Here is a 17,560-nt window from a genome sequence, read left to right as displayed (position 1 = left end):
TAGGAAAGTTTTCTGCCATTGTTGTTTCAAACAGGTTTTCGATTTCTTGTTCTCTCTCTTCTCCTTCGGGCACCCCCAAGATGCGAATGTTGGCACTCTTGAAGTTGTCCCAGAGGCTCCTTACACTATCCTCATTTTTTTGGATTCTTTTTTCTTTTTGCTGTTCTGATTGGGCATTTTTGGCTTCCTTATATTCCAAATCGATGGTTTGCTCCTTGGATTTACATACTCTATTATTGAAGCTGTGTAAATTATTCTTTATTTCAGTTAATGCCTCCTTTAATTCTAACTGTGTATGCATGATTTCTGACTGGTCCTTTTTTATGCTTTTGAGGTCCTCCCTAAGTTCACTGAGGTTCTCACTAAGTTCATTGAGCATCCTTATAAGCAGTATTTTGAACTCAGTATCTGTTAGGTTGCTTATCACCCTTTCGCTTAGTTCTTTTATTGGGGTTTTGTTCTGTTCTTTCATTTGGGACCTGTTTCTTTGTCTCCTCATTTTGGCTGCCTCCCTGTGTTTGTTTCAGTGTATTACTTAATGAGAGGTATGGGGCTCGCTGAGACCCGATGCTGCTCGTTTGAAAGAATTTAGGAAAAACCTGAAGCAGGATCCAAGACAGGCCAATCCTATGGTTAAGCAAGTGGCAACAGCTTGGGTGGGCTTGAAATTTGTGTGGGGCGGGGCGGGGCCTCACGGAGTCACCAGGGCGGGGCTACCAGTGTGAGCCAGGTTGCTGGAGTCCCAGATATGGCAGCTGTCTGCCGCCCCCAGGAAGGGCTCACCAAAGGAACAAAGGCCTCTTACAGCACGTTTGTCCCCGAGGAAGCCCCCTCTCCAGCCCTCGCTCCAGTGCCAAACAGCTCAGTTCTTCCCTGTATGTCTCTGGCGCCCCTCGAGCTGCCTCCCCTCCGAGCTTAGAGGGAGAGAGTCCGATAAGTCCGTGCGCGGGCCCTTTAAGGAGCTGCCTGGGGCTCCAGCCGCCTCAGCCTCCCTGAGCCTCAGTTCCCGCTGGTTTTTCCAGCCAGAAGTTATGGGGATTCTCTTCCTGGCACTGGAACCCTGAGTGGGGCACCTGGTGTGGGACGGGGACCCCTCAGTCCTCAGGGAGGACCTTCCCAGCCGCAGGAGCCTCCTGATTTTTATCCACCACGCTTGGGTGTGGGACCAGCCCATCTCGTCACCCCTTGCGCCGCCGCGCTGCCCGTCCTACCGGTCTGGATGTAGCTGCTTTTTTTTTTTTTTTAAATTCCGTAGTTGTAGGACTTCCATTCAGCTTGATTTCAGGCTGTTTTGAATGATGGTTGTTCTGTAGTTTAGTTGTAACTTTGATGTGGTTGTGGGAGGACGCGATACCGCGTTTACCTACCCGCCATCTTGACCGGAAGTCAACAAATATATTTTTGATGACATATATTATATATTGCTTTAATTGCCATTTTGAAAAAGTATATAGTGAATAGGATTTTCAGCTCCCTTCTTCCTTACCTGTTCCTTCCTTTCTTCTTTTTATTCATTCATGTCTTTTAATATTTCTTTTACCTATCATTTAAAATGACTTATGTCAAAATTATCTTTGGTCATAACACTTTCCTATGTAGACGTATCTTCATTAAGATCTGGCTCTGTCATTCAATGGCTTTACCTATATTACTAAAAACATTGTCTCAAATTAAAATCTTAATATTGTATTCACATTGACTATAGTATTATCTTTAGTCTGAACGGGCATTTGAAGGTTACTATGCATACATAAATATATTCCCCGACTAATAATAGTACATTATTTGGTTGAAAACAGTTTTTCTATCACTTTAAGACATTACCTGAACTTCGGTCATCATTATTCTTCGGTTTGTTTGTCCCTACAATGACCTTTTCTATGTCATTGCTTTGGAAACATGCATTTTCACTGGAACAGCATCTTTGAATACGAGACCTTAAAAGTCAATACTGTTCTTCCTGCGACCTACTTTCCAGATAGCAATGTGACACGTGGGAAACATACATTGATAAATGAGGCTCTTTGTTCAACATTAGAGCAAGAGGAACTAAACTGGGTCTCCAGATATTAATTATTCTCAAAGACATAGTCCATCTAGTGATCTTCAAATTGAGAGAAAATGTTACACTTTAACATGATTGAGCATAGAAACGTTTTAGACCTGGAGTGCAGTAAGCAATATTACAAATGGGTTAGGAATAAGGAAAAAAAACAACAACTTATGGCCACAATTATAAATTAAATTGAGAATGGTAATGTTCCTAGCCCTGAGACAGTTTGGTGAAGCAAAACTACCTAATTCAAAATCTAGAAAGAAAGGATAATTTACCTTCTTGAACTCAGTCTATTAATACCCCAGGGGCAGATCAGTTTGTAAAACAGATCAAAGCACTTTAAAAACAGATGTATCTTGATCAAAGTCAACATGATTTGGATGAATGCTCACGATAAGTAAAATAGCAAGCAAATGTGTACTTTGCCTTTTTATTTTTTTGCATAATGTTAGCTTATTTTAATCTGATATGTAAAAGTATATATAATCTATCAATCTTGCCAAATGTATACTATTTTTGTTGATTATGTAGATCCACTCTTATTATGAGATCAGATTAAATAGTGAATATGAAAATGGTCTTGGAAAATATAAAGCATTGTACAAATGCAAATGATTATTATGATTATAATCATCTTAAATTGTGAGAGAAATCACTGTGAACATCATAAATATGCTTCCAGCTAGAATAATCAGTCAATCAGTCTGTTAATCAGTTGTATTTATTTTATGAGGAAACACAGAATTCTGTATTATGCTGACTGGTGAGGAAGAAAGGATGAAAAACATGTGATCAGTGTCTTCTGGAAAACTTCACAATTTGAAGGGAGCATGTGATAATCTAAAATTTATATGTGAAAGATAACATGCATATGACATACCAAATGCCAAGCATATAAATTATGACAAGATTAATGCAGGCTATATACTCTTGAGAAACAGTAAGAAAAACAAACACAACCTTTAAATAACTGCAATGAAATGGGTTTAAGGGGACGGGGTTGCATTTGCACAAAACATGGGTCTTTGACCACAGTGGTGCCAATTCAGCATACCATAACCCCAAATCTGATAGAAACTGGGCTTTTGTTGTTGTTGTTATCGCTGTTGTTGTTTTTGGTTGGTTAATTCTGTGTCACATTTTTCATTCCTCCATCCCTCCCTGTCATCCTTCTTTTCTTCCTTTCTCCTTCTGAGAGAAAATGTAAACCGTTTATACAGAAAATTATACATGTGTGTTGTGGTTTACAAAAAAAAAAAAAGTTTTCAATAAACAAAATGACACTGTTGGATGTGAAATTTTATTTTACTCTGCTTAAAAGTTGGGAGATTCTCCTGTCACTATTACATCAATTCTGGCAGAAGATACAAGACTCCTGAATTAGAGGCAAAAGAAAGTTCACTACTCACAGCTAAGGAGGCAGCTGAGTTTCACCATATTTGCCTTGGTCACCATAATCCCCACGACCCAGGACCTCAGGGTGAGATGACAGACCCAATGAAGTGCCTGTCCAAACACTGAGCGCTGGGTTACAGGAGAGGAAGCCTGAGTTTGGGGAATCCACAGCTTTCATAGCAAACAGTAAGCAAACTTGTGTTCATTTTTTCTGGTTGAGGTGGGGCATTACCTCATTGCTCAGAGTTACCAGCTAGTAAATAGCACTGAGGAATGTTTTGCCCCAGTCCACTAGAGCACAGTCACAACCAGCAAGGCTGTAGTAGGAATAAAAGAGCCCCACGGAGAAACGTCCCTCCCAACATGTGCCATGTTCATATATGGTATGTATAAATATGATAGATATATAAGTGTACATATATAAATCATATAAATATGTTAACTCTCTCCAAATTAATTCATCAGTTCATTGCCAGTTCAAATTTCCAATAAGTTCACTTGAGGTTATACGACAATATAGATGGCTGAAGGGAATGTATACTGACACATTGTTAACGAATATTTATTTGGTGATATCTAGAAAAATAGTGATGTTCATGTTGTGTGGTTCAGAATTGCTCTTTGTAATGTGTTGACCTTAGTAGAACTCTCTTATTTGTATATAGGAATGCTCATGGTGTGATGTTCCTACAGAGTTGTTTAGCTTGGGAAAAAAGTCTAAATGCTTACCAATTTGGGAATGAATAGATACATTATTAAATAGTGGTTAAAATAAATTTGCTAGATGAGGGTTAACTGTGATAGTACTCAAAAAACAAAATGTTCAATAAAATAAGTTACAAAATGAGATGCCATTTACTCAAGTAGAAATGCAGAACAATATTATTACTTATGAATTTAAAATACTATAAAATGATAGTATATACAGAAATAATATACAACAAATTGAAAATATTTTTTTTACTTTTTTTTCCTTTATTGATTTTATTTTATTTTATTTTATTTTTTAATCCTCACCCGAGGACATTTTTCCATTTTTTGTTCAGGTAGAGCGGGAGGGAGAGAGAGGAAGAGAGAGAGAGAGAAACATCGACGTGAAAGGACACATCGAGTGGCTGCCACCCGCACGACCAACCAGGGCCTGGGACAAACTGCAACCGAGGTACGTGCCCTTAGCGGCAACCGAACCTGGGTCTCTCTGTACCGCAGGCCAACGCTCCAACCGCTGCGCCAAACCGGCCAGGGCCCTTTATTGATTTTAGAGAGAGAAGAAGTGAGAGGAAGAGTGAGCTAGAAACATTGATGAAAGAGAACCTTGATTGGCTACCTCCTGCATGCCACTCACTGGGGATTTGGCCCACAACCTGGGCATGTGTCACAACCGAGAATTGAAACCAGCAACCTCTTGGTGCATGGGCCGACACTCAACCACTGAACTACCCCGGCCAGACAAATTGAAAATATTTATTACTTTTGGATAAAAAGGTAAAGGGGGAAATAGAATGCAGTGGGAATCTTTCACTGATTATCTTTTTCGTTGTTGTTAATCTTCACCCAAGAATATTTTTTTTCATTAATTTTTTAGATAGCGTAGAAAGGAGGAAAGGGAAGAGAGAGAGAGAAACATTGATGCTAGAGAGACACATTGGATTGGTTGCCTCCCACAGGACACGAACCCACTGAACCCACTGACTGGGTACGGGGACAGAATCTGCAACCCAGGTATGCGCCCCTGTCTAGGAATCAAACCTGCAACTCCTTGGTCCACAGGCCCATGGTCTAACAGCTGAGCCAAACCAACTGGGAGCAAAATGTTTTATTTCTTTAAAACAAAGAGTGAAGCAATTATGGTAAATGTTGAATTGTTCAATCTGTATGGTGGGAACATAAATATCGGTCACATTTTTTGTTTCTGTCCGTATGCTAAAAATATTTCTATATTAAATTAAAGAAAAATACAAAAATATAAACACTTTGCTTGCTTGTCTGTCTAAATAAATGAATACATACAAAAGTATTAAGAATGTTCCTCAGTAGCTACACTTACTATGTGATTAGTTTTGAGCGCAAGCTATATTCTTATGTTCAAGTTTACAATTTAATCATAATCACTGTGAAAAATAGATGAACATATAATAGTTGAAAGATAACATTTTCCTAGAACAAATGAATGAGGATAAGCAGACAAGTTCTGCTTGGAAGGTTATTTGAAATAGAAATGAAGTACTTTGAATGAAAACAATGATAGTCTTAATATTAAAAGCTCTGCAATGAGGAGCAAAATGATTTCTGGGATCTGTTTAAACTGTGATATTATGTTTTAATGTCATATTGTATTGAAGGTGTTCATGCTTTTACAGTTTCTGATTCACTATACTATTGTATTTTAAAAATTCAGTCAAATGTTGATAAACTGACATAATCCTTCTGAGGCCTTTGCACATTTAGAGATTTCAACATAGTTTGCTGTGCTTGCCAAATACTATACATTTATCCTGTTTTATTTTATTTTGTAAACTTTATTTTATGATTTAAAAAAAGAATACAATGCTCATTGCATAATAAAAATAAAACTCAAAAAAAACAAAACAAGGCAACAGCAACCACCATACCCCTTAACACACACACAAAAAAAGAATAAAAAATAGCTCATCAATGTTTTATATTTATTACATGTTAAATGATAATATTTTGGACATATTCAGTTAAAAACATTAAATTTTATTTCATCTTTCTACATTATTTGAGTGGATATTAGAAAATATAAAATATATTAATTTAAACTTTACACAGTTATGACTAGCACTGTATTTTTGTTGGTCTGGGATACAATTAACAATGAGAAAGATACATGTAACAAGCTACAGAATTTTCTCATTTTTTAAAATATTGGAGTCTATTTGGGGAGGTGTCTATTTAGTGCCTCTGCCCATTTTTTAATTGGATTCTTTGTCTTCCTTTTGTGGAGTTGTATGAGCACTCTATATGTATTGGATATTAACCCCTTATCTGATATATCATTGGCAATTATGCTCTCCCAAACAGTGGGTAGCCTTTCCGTTTTGATGATTGTATCTTTCTCTGTGCAGAAGCTTTTGAGTTTGATGTAGTCCCATATAAATGGCTAAGAAACATGTGAAAAAATGCTCATCATCACTAATCATCAGAGAGATGCAAATTAAAACAACAATGAGGTATCACCTCACACCTGTCAGAATGGCCGCCATCAACAAATCATCAAACAACAAGTGTTGGCGAGGGTGTGGAGAAAAGGGGACTCTAGTGCACTGCTGGTGGGAATGCAGACTGGTGCAGCCACTATGGAAAACAATATGGTGTTACCTCAAAAAATTATAAATTGAACTTCCATTTAATCCAGTGATCCCACTTCTAGGAATATATCCTAAGAAGCCTAAAACACCAATCAGAAAGAATATATGTACCCCCATGTTTGTAGCAGTACTATTTACAATAGCTAAGATCTGGAAACAGCCCAAGTGTCCATCAGTAGATGAATGGATAAAAAAGCTGTGGTACATATACAAAATGGAGTACTATGCAGCTGTAAGAAAGAAAGATCTCTTATCCTTTGAGACTACATGGAGGGACCTGGAAAGTATTATCCTAAGTGAAACAAGCCAAACAGAGAAAGACGAGTTTCATAGGATCTCACTTATTTGTGGATTATAATGAACATAACAGTCTAAGGAGTGGGGTAGTCCCAGAGATGCGGAAGTGGGGTACAGACTGACAATCCCCTAAAGAGGGGGGTGGGGGGGGAGAGATAAACCACAGAACTTATATGCATGTATGCATGAACAGTGGACATGGACAACAAACTGGGGAAGGGACAGGGAGGGAGGAGGAGGGGGGAATCAGTGGGAGAAAAAGGGGAAACATCTGTAACAAAAATTAATTAATAAAAAAAATATATAGGACTCTAAAATATTTGTGTCTATGTGCAAATTAAAAGATTATTTTGGCCCTGGCCGGTTTGGCTCAGCGGTTAGAGTGTCCGCCTGCGGTCCGGAGAGACCCGGGTTCGGTTACCGCTAAGGGCATGTACCTCGGTTGCAGTTTGTCCCCGGCCCTGGTTGGTCGTGCGGGTGGCAGCCACTCGATGTGTCCCTTCCACATCGATGTTTCCCTCTCTCTCTCTTCCTCTCTCTCCCTCCCACTCTATCTGTACAAAAAAATGGAAAAATGTCCTCGGGTGAGGATAAAAAAAAATAAATAAATAAAAGATTATTTTGACCATGAATGAATTTTCTAAAGTCGCTACCAGGACATATACAACATGTATGTGTTAAACTTATCAGTAGTCACTAGGAGATGCTGTACCCAATTCCAGAAATTTATTTTTTATACACTTTGTGACTTTTATTTTGAATTACCCTCAGAGTTGACGGTATATTTTCTCAATATTCATGTTGAGAGGTTCTACCTGGGTCTGAAGAAAATTATCATTCATATTTTAAATTATACATATAGATGCCAATGGTCACCTTATATTTGATAACATCTAATTTGCAGATAAGAACATAGTACATGAAAAATATCAGTTTTCTAAATAAATTCCAGAAATGCGCAGCCAAGCAGGACTGGACCAGGACTCCCACTGCACAACAACCCTTTTGAAACCTCTTTTCAAAATACATTTGAATATAATTTTAAACTTTTAAAATATGAATAATTATATCATGAAAAATATACATGGAAATGTTCTTCTAGCACTTTAAAATATGAAGTTAAAACCTTACAAATGATTATATAAAATCTACAAATCAAAACTAGAGTATATTCTTAAAAAAATTTTTTTTATTGTTTAGAGAAAGAGGAAGGGAGAGGGAGGGATGGAAAGATCAATGAGAGAGAACATTATTGGCCGCCTCCAGCATGCCCCCCACTTGGGATTTGGCCCACAACCTGGGCATGTGTCCTGACCAAGAATCAAACCAGCGACCTCTTGGTGCATGAGTTGACGCTCAACCACTGAGCCACACTGGCCGGGCTTTCAAATTCTTTATTTTTTAATTAAATTTACTGGGGTAACATTGTTTAATAAAACTATATAAATGTTATGTTTACAATTCTGTAATACATCATTTGTACATCACTTTTTGTATTTACTACCCAAAGTCAGATCTCCTCTCACCATTTTACTTTTTTCTTTCCCCCTCCAGCCTTCTTTCCCTTTGGTAACCACTATACCATTGTCTGTGTTTGAGTTTTCGTTTGTTTGTTTGTTCATTTATTGCTTTCAGTTTTATATCCCACATTTGAATGATATCATTTGGTTCATGGCTTTTTCTGTCTGACTTGTTTCTCCTAGCATGATACCTCTTTTTAAAGGTCAGAGTCCTAAAGAGCAGGGAGAACTCAGTCTGCCAGCAAGAGGAGAAAAAATGGAGTTAGGTCAGCCATGCTTATTAGTTTTCACAATTTAACTGTTGGTTCCGTCACTTTCTCTCTGGAGAAGAGTGAACACATGAGCAAAAAAAATCTGGGAGTCATGCTCGCTGAACTGTCTTAGCAAGAAGAAAAGTCTTGGAGTGAAATATATTTCTGCTATCAATTCATAAAATGGGGAAAAAACTTTTGTCTTAATATTAATAACTATCATTTACATATCTTTACAGATCCCATAATATTGCTCTTAAATATGTTACTATACAATCCTCACAATTCTTTGATTCCGGTAATTATTTTATTTCCAACTAGGAGATCAGAGAATGGTCTCTGAGAGTCTAGATAACATGCCCAACATGACCTAGCCAAGGAATAGAGATGCTCTACCACACTCTGATGTTCTGTCTATTGCGTTTTCTTTGAAATTAAACAAAATTGCTCAAGAATTTTACAAGCAGTTAGGTCCAAGCTTTGTGAACGAAATACATCAGGATGGTGATTGCAATGACTAGAAATAAAATAAAAACAGGCTTTTTTTCCCTGTGGTTCTGAATGATAGTTTTGAAGAGAATTTCCAACATTTTTTTTAACATTGTTGTAATTCTAGAGGTGGTATAAAATATACCAAAAATTTACTTTGAAAAAATATACTACTCATTTTAATACTAAAATCAAATATATTTATCTTAAAAACATTAAATTCTTATATTTTGTATAATTATTTATAGTCAAATTTCATAATGTTTTATTATTTTTTACTACATAGTTCTGCATATGGGTCATAATCATGGCTATAATTTATGGATGATATTGAATACTGGTGGAAGAAAGCAAAGAAAGCAAGATGTTTAACAATAAGTTTATTTTTATTTAAGGATGACAATGTAGATAACTTGAGGTTAAAGGAACCTCAGCATTTCTCTTTGTCTATTGATGTTTGGGAAGACTGTTAGAAAATTACCTAGTAATCATTGAAATTAATCCAAAATGTTCCACTCTTTTTTCTTAAAAGGCTAACTAAAATTATATTTACAAAATATAACATTTTTATTGTTTTCTGTTTGCAATTTCATCCAAAATTTTCCACTTTCTTTTAAAAGTCTAACTAAAGAAAGTATATTTAAAATATATAACATTTCTATTGTTTTCTGTGTACTAGGCTATTTTGCTTCTTCTGTTGCAGAACTATATGATTTCAACAGTAGTCTTATTTTAATATATGTCCTTATAAGTTTTAATGTGGTTTATATTACTTGCACAATCTGCTGGAACTTATGTCTTAATTCTTAGGCCAATCTTTTACTGAATTTAATGGAATTTTTGCTTATTAAGAGCTATAGAAATATTTCTATTAATATCACTATACAATTAAGTCATAGATTAGTAGATTTATTTATTTTTTTACATAAGTATGAAGACTTACTTTTCCAACATTTTGTTACACCAGAGAACCTATTTGGCACTTGTTTCTTTTCATTTCATACCATTATTGATGTCTAATTTAATGATGGATGGTTTCTAATGCATTTGTTGATAAATAGGAGATCAGCTTTGCTGTCTATAAGATTACTATGTTTTAGCTTTTCTTCATTAAGTTGTCAAGGCTTCTGTCCTCAATCACAAGTACATCCTGTACATTAGTGTACAACAATGATTGGTGATATAAAATGCACTGAAGAGCATTTCAATTTTTGAACTTCCTGGTTTGAGGTTTTAGTTGATTATTCTCCAATTGATTTGAATGTAGGAATGCCATTGATCTCCATCTCCCAAATGACTCACTTACTGTCTGATATTAAACATAGCATTCAAGGTGATATGTTAACTCTCTCAGGCAAAAGGAACACTATTGAGTGAATTATAATAAAGTTATTATTATATTTGGGTTTTCTTTATTCAGGTCATTTATGGCAAGCTTCAGAGATGATGGCATGACCCTGTATTCTTGGCCAATTATTCTGTCAATGTATGCCTCAGTCAGACTCATAATATAGAGTTACAAAGCAAATAAAGGCTTCTATTCAACAGTCTTATTTTAGGAAGGCTATAATGATTAACAGTTTTATAACATCATAAAAGTAATGATGTATCTGGAGATAAGAAGAATGTTACCTAACCCTTAATACAGTTTTAGAAGAATCCAAGTTTCTTCTTTGTACTAACTGTGTGATAAAGTTGTGTAACCTACCTAGTAAATTTTTTTTTCATTTAGTCTATACTGATAATGAGTACTCCATAGATTTGTGTAAAACAATAAAAGCAGATATACAGCAATTATTGAATTTTCTTCTTTTATTTGTATTGTTTCAGAGAAACACACCACCAGAAAGTGAAAATTGTGGCTAAGTTATTGTCTCTTGGAAATATTACTGTTATTATTTTTAGATTAAATTTTATTTCAAATCATTTTCAATCAAAGAATTAAGTAGTCTAAAATATTTCATTGTTTTTAGTGGTTGAGCAGAGGAAGAAACAGAAAGGTATCAGAGTACTTTGTGTTTCGGTCTCACCGTGTAAGAAGTGAACTGAGGCGACAAATTCCTCCGCTGTCACATCCCGTTGGTAGAGGATTCTTTATGAACCTTCTCGTTATTCCATTGTAATTCCATGAACAAGAGTGAAAATGACTGCTGGCTCACTTGTCATCTACGTGGCTCCCTTTGCCTCTTCTCTAGTCTCCCAAGCACAGGCTCCTGGGATCCTATTAATACAGTTATTCCCCCCACACACACTAAGAAAAATCTTAGTTCTGTATGTGATATTGGTGAGATATTTCAAAGATGTCAAAATTAAGTTGTTTGTTGACTTGTACTGCTGTTAAAGTGTAGAAACTAGAATGTAATTGTTGAAGATCAGGTATTTGAAGTTGTATTTTACACCCTATGGCTATTCCAAAATTAAAATATTGTATATGTCAAACCATCTTTATTTCTGTTGTCTGCTTCTAGACAATAAATTTCAGAGGTGAATCCAATATATATGTATATTTAAAATCAGACAAACGGGTTAAGTTTATTCTAGACTCGCGGGTTGTTGAGACAGTGTTTGGCTTGAGGCTCCGCAGCACTAGGAGCGGCACTACCTGAGACACCCAAGCAGCAGAATTCTCCCGAATGAGAAACAAAGGGGTGATGCCATATTTTAAAAATTAGGTTCTACCTTTGTAAAAAATTAGTATTTGACATAAAAGAATTGGTTATAATTATTGGCTAGTCAGCAAAACATACTCTTGTTTTAGATAATAATTATGGGCAAACGTTATTTAGAACACAAATTCATAAATGATGTTAATTTTGAAATATGGATAATGACAACATAACCTATTAGGATAGATTTATAAAACATTAATTTATGATCCCCCAATGAATTATTTGTGTAATAGCCACATAATTGCTAAATAGTCTTTCTTATTTTTATAAATTTTATGAGGTAGTTGTATATTAATTGATGGATAGCCAAACATTATCAGAGTGTTTTAAACCATCCCTTTGAAATTATCTTCATTTGATAGATGAGATAAGTGAGGTTCAGAAAGATTAAATAAATTTCTCTAAGTACTCACACCAGAATTTGAACCGAAGGAGGTCTTCTAATTCCAAGTGCTTTGATTTTACATTGCACCCTAAGACAGTAAGAGGTGCAGAGATGTTTCCGCAGCAGGCTGTGTGCTCTCCTCACTCTCTTCCTGCCGTTATATTGGTTCCCCGTCCTGAACAAAATGCCCAGAGCAGGAGTTGCCCCAGCCCCTGGCTGATACAGGGTCTGGACCAGAATCCGGCAATGATGGAACAGTATCAGAGCATCAGGAGTAAGACGTCACACAGGCGAGCGCACAAGCCCAGGGGGCATCAACGGCTGAAACAGATGAAAAACAGAGTGGAGTCAAAAGAAGACATGGAAGGCTAGGTCCAAACTGGGTCTTCACGGGATACAGGGGTTACTAGAGTCACTAATCCAGAAATCTAAAAATACTCTTTTTGTCATCTCAAAACCAGATGTCTACAAGAGCCCGGCTTCAGATAGCTACATCGTTTGGGGGAAGTCAAGGTTGAAGATTTATCTCAGCAAGCACAGCTAGCAACTATAAGAAATTCAAAGTTCAAGGTGAAGCTGTCGCAAACATTCAAAATAAAACACTCAGACTCCAACTGTACATGAGGAGAGTGGAAAAGAAGAGGTCGATGAAACAGGTGTGGAAATTAAGGACACAGGATTGGTTTTGTCACAGGCAAATGTATCAAGAGCAAAGGCAGTCTGAGCCCTGAAGAGCAACATAATGATATTGTAAAAGCTGATATGGAGTTAACAGTGTAACCATCTAAATATGAGGATCATTTGTGTGTGTGTGTGTGTGTGTGTGTGTGTGTGTTTTAAAATAGTAACTGTAGCTTGGTTTAAAATTTATAATGTTTCTATTATTAATAAAGTTATAGTTTCTTGTAAAATAAAAAAAAGACACTGATAATGTGGAGAGAGAGGTGAATTGAAAATTTAACTAAGTTTACTGTTATCCTGACTTTATAGTTAACTCAGAGTTGAACTTGGGAGAAAGCTTCTGAATTTACAGGGAGAAAACTGAAGCCCAAAGAATTTAATTTGCCAAGCACACTTCTCGGGATTTAACTTGCACAGTGAAGTTAAGAGGAAATAGTAGCTACAAGTTAAAGAAACTGAAAAGATTAATTTTAGCTGAGCACTTAAAAAAAAAGCAATATATTGGGGCTCAAGAAAATACCATTCTTTTATTATAGTCATATGACCAAAACAATTATTTTCCCAGTCTCATTTTTCTACTCTATTTTCTCCAGAAAATTGATTATTTACCTTTATTGGTTCATATTTCCTAACTACATCTTCCTTTTCAATATTTTTATTTATTTTTTCTCTTCTTAGGTCCTGTTTTGTTTTTTTAGATATTTAGAGAAACTTTTTAACTGAAATATCAATGGCAAGGTTATTATTTACAGAATCAAGGTTCAGTTTATATGGTTGGTAAAGAACTTTTGTTGACAAATACTGTCATAGCAAAGCATGGTTTAAAAGCTTGTTCTAGTGCCACTGGGTTACGCCAAGGCTTGCTGGGTGTCCTCTCATTAATTGCTACTCAGGGTGTGGTCCACAAACCAGCACCACTGGCATATTCTTACCTAAGGCTTGTTAAAAATGGGGAATCTCCGTGTCATCTCAAAGGATAAGAGATCTTTCTTTCTTTTAGCTGCATAGTATTCCATTCTGTATATGTACCATAGCTTTTTTATCCACTCATCAACTGATAGACACTTGGGTTGTTTTCAGATCTTAGCTATTGTAAATAGCGTTGCTATGAACATAGGGGTGCATATATTTGTTCTGATTGGTGTTTCAGGCTTCTTTGGATATATTATTAGAAGTGGGATCACTGGGTCAAATGGCAGTTCCATTTTTAATTTTTTGAGGAAACACCATATTGTTTTCATAGTGGCTGCACCACTCACCAGTCGGCATTCTCACCAGCAGTGTACTAGAGTCCCCTTTTCTCCACATCCTAGACATGGAGGGACTTAGAGCGTATTATGGTAAGCGTAACAGCCACTCAGAAAAAGACAATTATCACATGATCTCACTTATATATGAAATGTCATGAACAACTGAAACTGATGAACAACATAGATCCAGAGAGATGGAAGTAGTAAAGACTGACAAACTTCAGAGGGAAGGGTGTGGTGGGGGCAGGAAGAGATAAACCAAAAAACGTATGTGCAAACATGTATAACCAATGGACACAGACAACAGAGTGGGGAAGCGGTTGGGAGTGAGGAGGAGGGTGTCAATGGGGAAATTTGGGGACATCAGTAATATTTTCAACACTAAATTTTAAAAAATGGAGTCTTAAGACCCCAAGATATACTGAGTAAAAATAGTATCTCCGGGTGTTTCTTATTCACATTAAAGTATGAGAACTACTAATTTTTGCTATTTATTATCTTAAACATGGATATTTCTTTATACATCTCCTTGGGCCCATTCTCCTAAGTCTTTTATATTATGATTATATAGATATTATTTTTTATGGTATTTATTTAGTACTCATGCATAGTTAATGCTCTGATGGGTATTGCAGAACATAAAGTAGATTAGAAAAAGATGCGATTCCTCTTGGATGTTTCCAGTAACATCTGCAGAGGCAGATAGAAAGGCCATGAAAGAATTGCTCTTTAGAGTGAGGGCTTTGCTGCCAAACCACCTCACACTCAGTCACTCCTTGGATTTACTGAACACTGTGATTTTTTACCCAAGATATTTGTACTGCATGCTGAATGCTATGCCATTAAGACCCACACATTTTAAAACAATAACTTTTTGTAATAGAAATTGAAAATTTTAAATTAAATCATGAACAATAAACAAATTCCTTGTCTTTTTTAGGCAATTTTGTCACACTACTACAGATGAACATGTTAAGATTTGGTATCAAATTCTAGAAAGTAAAGCCTCTCCAATTTCTTTTTCTTTTTTCTTTTTTTGTTTTAAAAAATATCTTTTCTTTCTTTCTTTCTTTCTTTCTTTCTTTCTTTCTTTCTTTCTTTCTTTCTTTCTCTTTCTCTCTCTCTCTCTCTCTTTCTTTCTTTCTTTCTTTCTTTCTTTCTTTCTTTCTTTCTTTCTTTCTTTCTTTCTTTCTTTCTTTCGTCTTTATTGTTGAATGTATTATAGATGTTCCTCATTTTTCCCCCATTGACCCCTCCTCCCCACTCCCGCCCCCTCCCGCCTTTTCCCACACTATTGTCTGTGTCCATTGGTTATGCATATAAGTTCTTTGGTTTATTTCTTCCCACCCCCCAACCCCTTTCCCTTTGAGGTTTGTCAGTCTAGCAATGAATTTGTACTTCTTAATCTCTTCACCTTTTTCACCCATTCCCCCAACTCCCCTCCCATCTAGCAACCAACAAAATGTTCTCTGTATCTATGAGAATGTTTCTGTTCTGCCTGTTTATTTTGTTTGTGGATTCCATTGTTGATAGGTATGTATTCATTGCTATTTTGTTTGTTCATATATTTTATCTTTTCCTTCAAAAAGACCCTTCATCATTTCATATAATAACGGTTTGGTGGTGATGAACTCTTTTAACTTTTTCTTGTCTGTGAAACTTTTTATATGGCCATCAATTCTAAATCACAGCTTTGCAGGATAGAGTAATCTTGGTTGTAGGTTCTTGGTTTTCATCACTCTGAATATTTCTTGCCACTCCCTTATGGCCTGCAAAGTTTCTTTAGAGAAATCAGCTGACAGCCTTATGGGAACTTCCTTGGAGGTAACTAGCTGCCTTTCTCTTGCTGCTTTTAAGATTCTCTCTTTGTCTTGAACCTTTTGCATTTTGATAATGATGGGTCTTGGTGTGGGCCTCTTGGGGTTCATCTTGTTTGGGATTCTCTGTGCTTCCTGGACTTGTATGTCTGCTTCTTTCACCAAGTTAGGAAAGTTTTCTGCCATTATTGTTTCAAACCGGTTTTCAATTTCTTGTTCTCTCTCTTTTCCTTCTAGCACCCCTAAGATGTGAATGTTGGCACACTTGAAGTTGTCCCAGAGGCTCCTTACACTATCCTCATTTTTTTGGATTCTTTTTTCTTTTTCCTGTTCTGATTAGGCGTTTTTTGCTTCCTTTTATTCCAAATCAATGGTTTGCTTCTTGGATTTACGTACTCTATTATTGAATCTGTGTAAATTATTCTTTATTTCAGTTAATGCCTCCTTCATTTCTGACTGTGCATCCATGATTTCTGACTGGTCCTTTTTTATGCTCTTGAGACCCTCACTAGTTCATTGAGCATCCTTATAAGCAGTATTTTGAACTCAGTATCTGTTAGGTTGCTTATCTCCATTTCGCTTAGTTCTTTTCTAGGGGTTTTGTTCTGTTCTTTCATTTGGGACCTGTTTCTTTGTCTCTTCATTTTGGCTGCCACTCTGTGTTTGTTTCTGTGTATTACTTAATGAGAGGTATGGGGCTATCTGAGACCAGATGCTGCTTGTTTGAAAGAATTTAGGAAAACCTGAAGCAGGATCCAAGACAGGCCAATCTTATGGTTAAGCAACTGGCAACAGCTTGAGTGGGCCTGAAAGTTGGGTGGGGCAGGGCCTCAGGGAGCCACCAGGGCAGGGCTACCAGTGTGAGCCAGGTTGCTGGAGTCCCAGATATGGCAGCTGTCTGCCACCCCAAGGAAGAGCTCACCAAAGAACAAAGGCCTCTTACAGCACGTCTGTCCCAGAGAAAGCCCCCTTTCCAGCCCTCGCTCCAATGCCAAACAGCTCAGTTCTTCCCTGTATGTCTCTGGCGCCCCTTGAGCTGCCTCCCCTCCGAGCTTAGAGGGAGAGAGTCCGATAAGTCCATGTGGGCCCCTCAAGGAGCTGCCTGGGGCTCCAGCCGCCTCAGCCTCCCTGAGCCTCAGTTCCCGCTGGTCTTTCCAGTCAGAAGTTATGGGGATTCTCTTCCTGGCACTGGAACCCCAAGCGGGGCGCCTGGTGTGGGACGGGGACGCCTCAGTCCTCAGGGAGGACCTTCCCAGCCGAGGTGTCCTCCAGATTTTTATCCATCACACATGGGTGTGGGACCAGCCCGTCCATCTCCGCCCTCCAACCAGTCTCTATGTGGCTGCTTCTTCAATTCCGTAGTTGTGGGACTTCCATTCAGCTTGATTTCAGGCAGTTTTGAATACTGGTTGTTCTGT

The 17,560-nt window shown here is 37.1% G+C and overlaps 1 pseudogene; it reads left to right on the top strand.

The window, feature by feature from the left end:
• Positions 1–13,174, top strand: part of LOC118625596 — a 71,222-nt pseudogene extending 58,048 nt beyond the window's left edge.
• The last annotated feature ends 4,386 nt before the right edge of the window (positions 13,175–17,560 follow it).

Source organism: Molossus molossus, unplaced genomic scaffold (genome assembly GCF_014108415.1).
Source record: "Molossus molossus isolate mMolMol1 unplaced genomic scaffold, mMolMol1.p scaffold_m16_p_11, whole genome shotgun sequence".
In the NCBI taxonomy this organism is placed as follows: domain Eukaryota; kingdom Metazoa; phylum Chordata; class Mammalia; order Chiroptera; family Molossidae; genus Molossus; species Molossus molossus.
The sequence above is the reverse complement of the archived record's forward strand: the minus strand, read 5'-3'. Positions and strand labels throughout refer to the sequence as shown.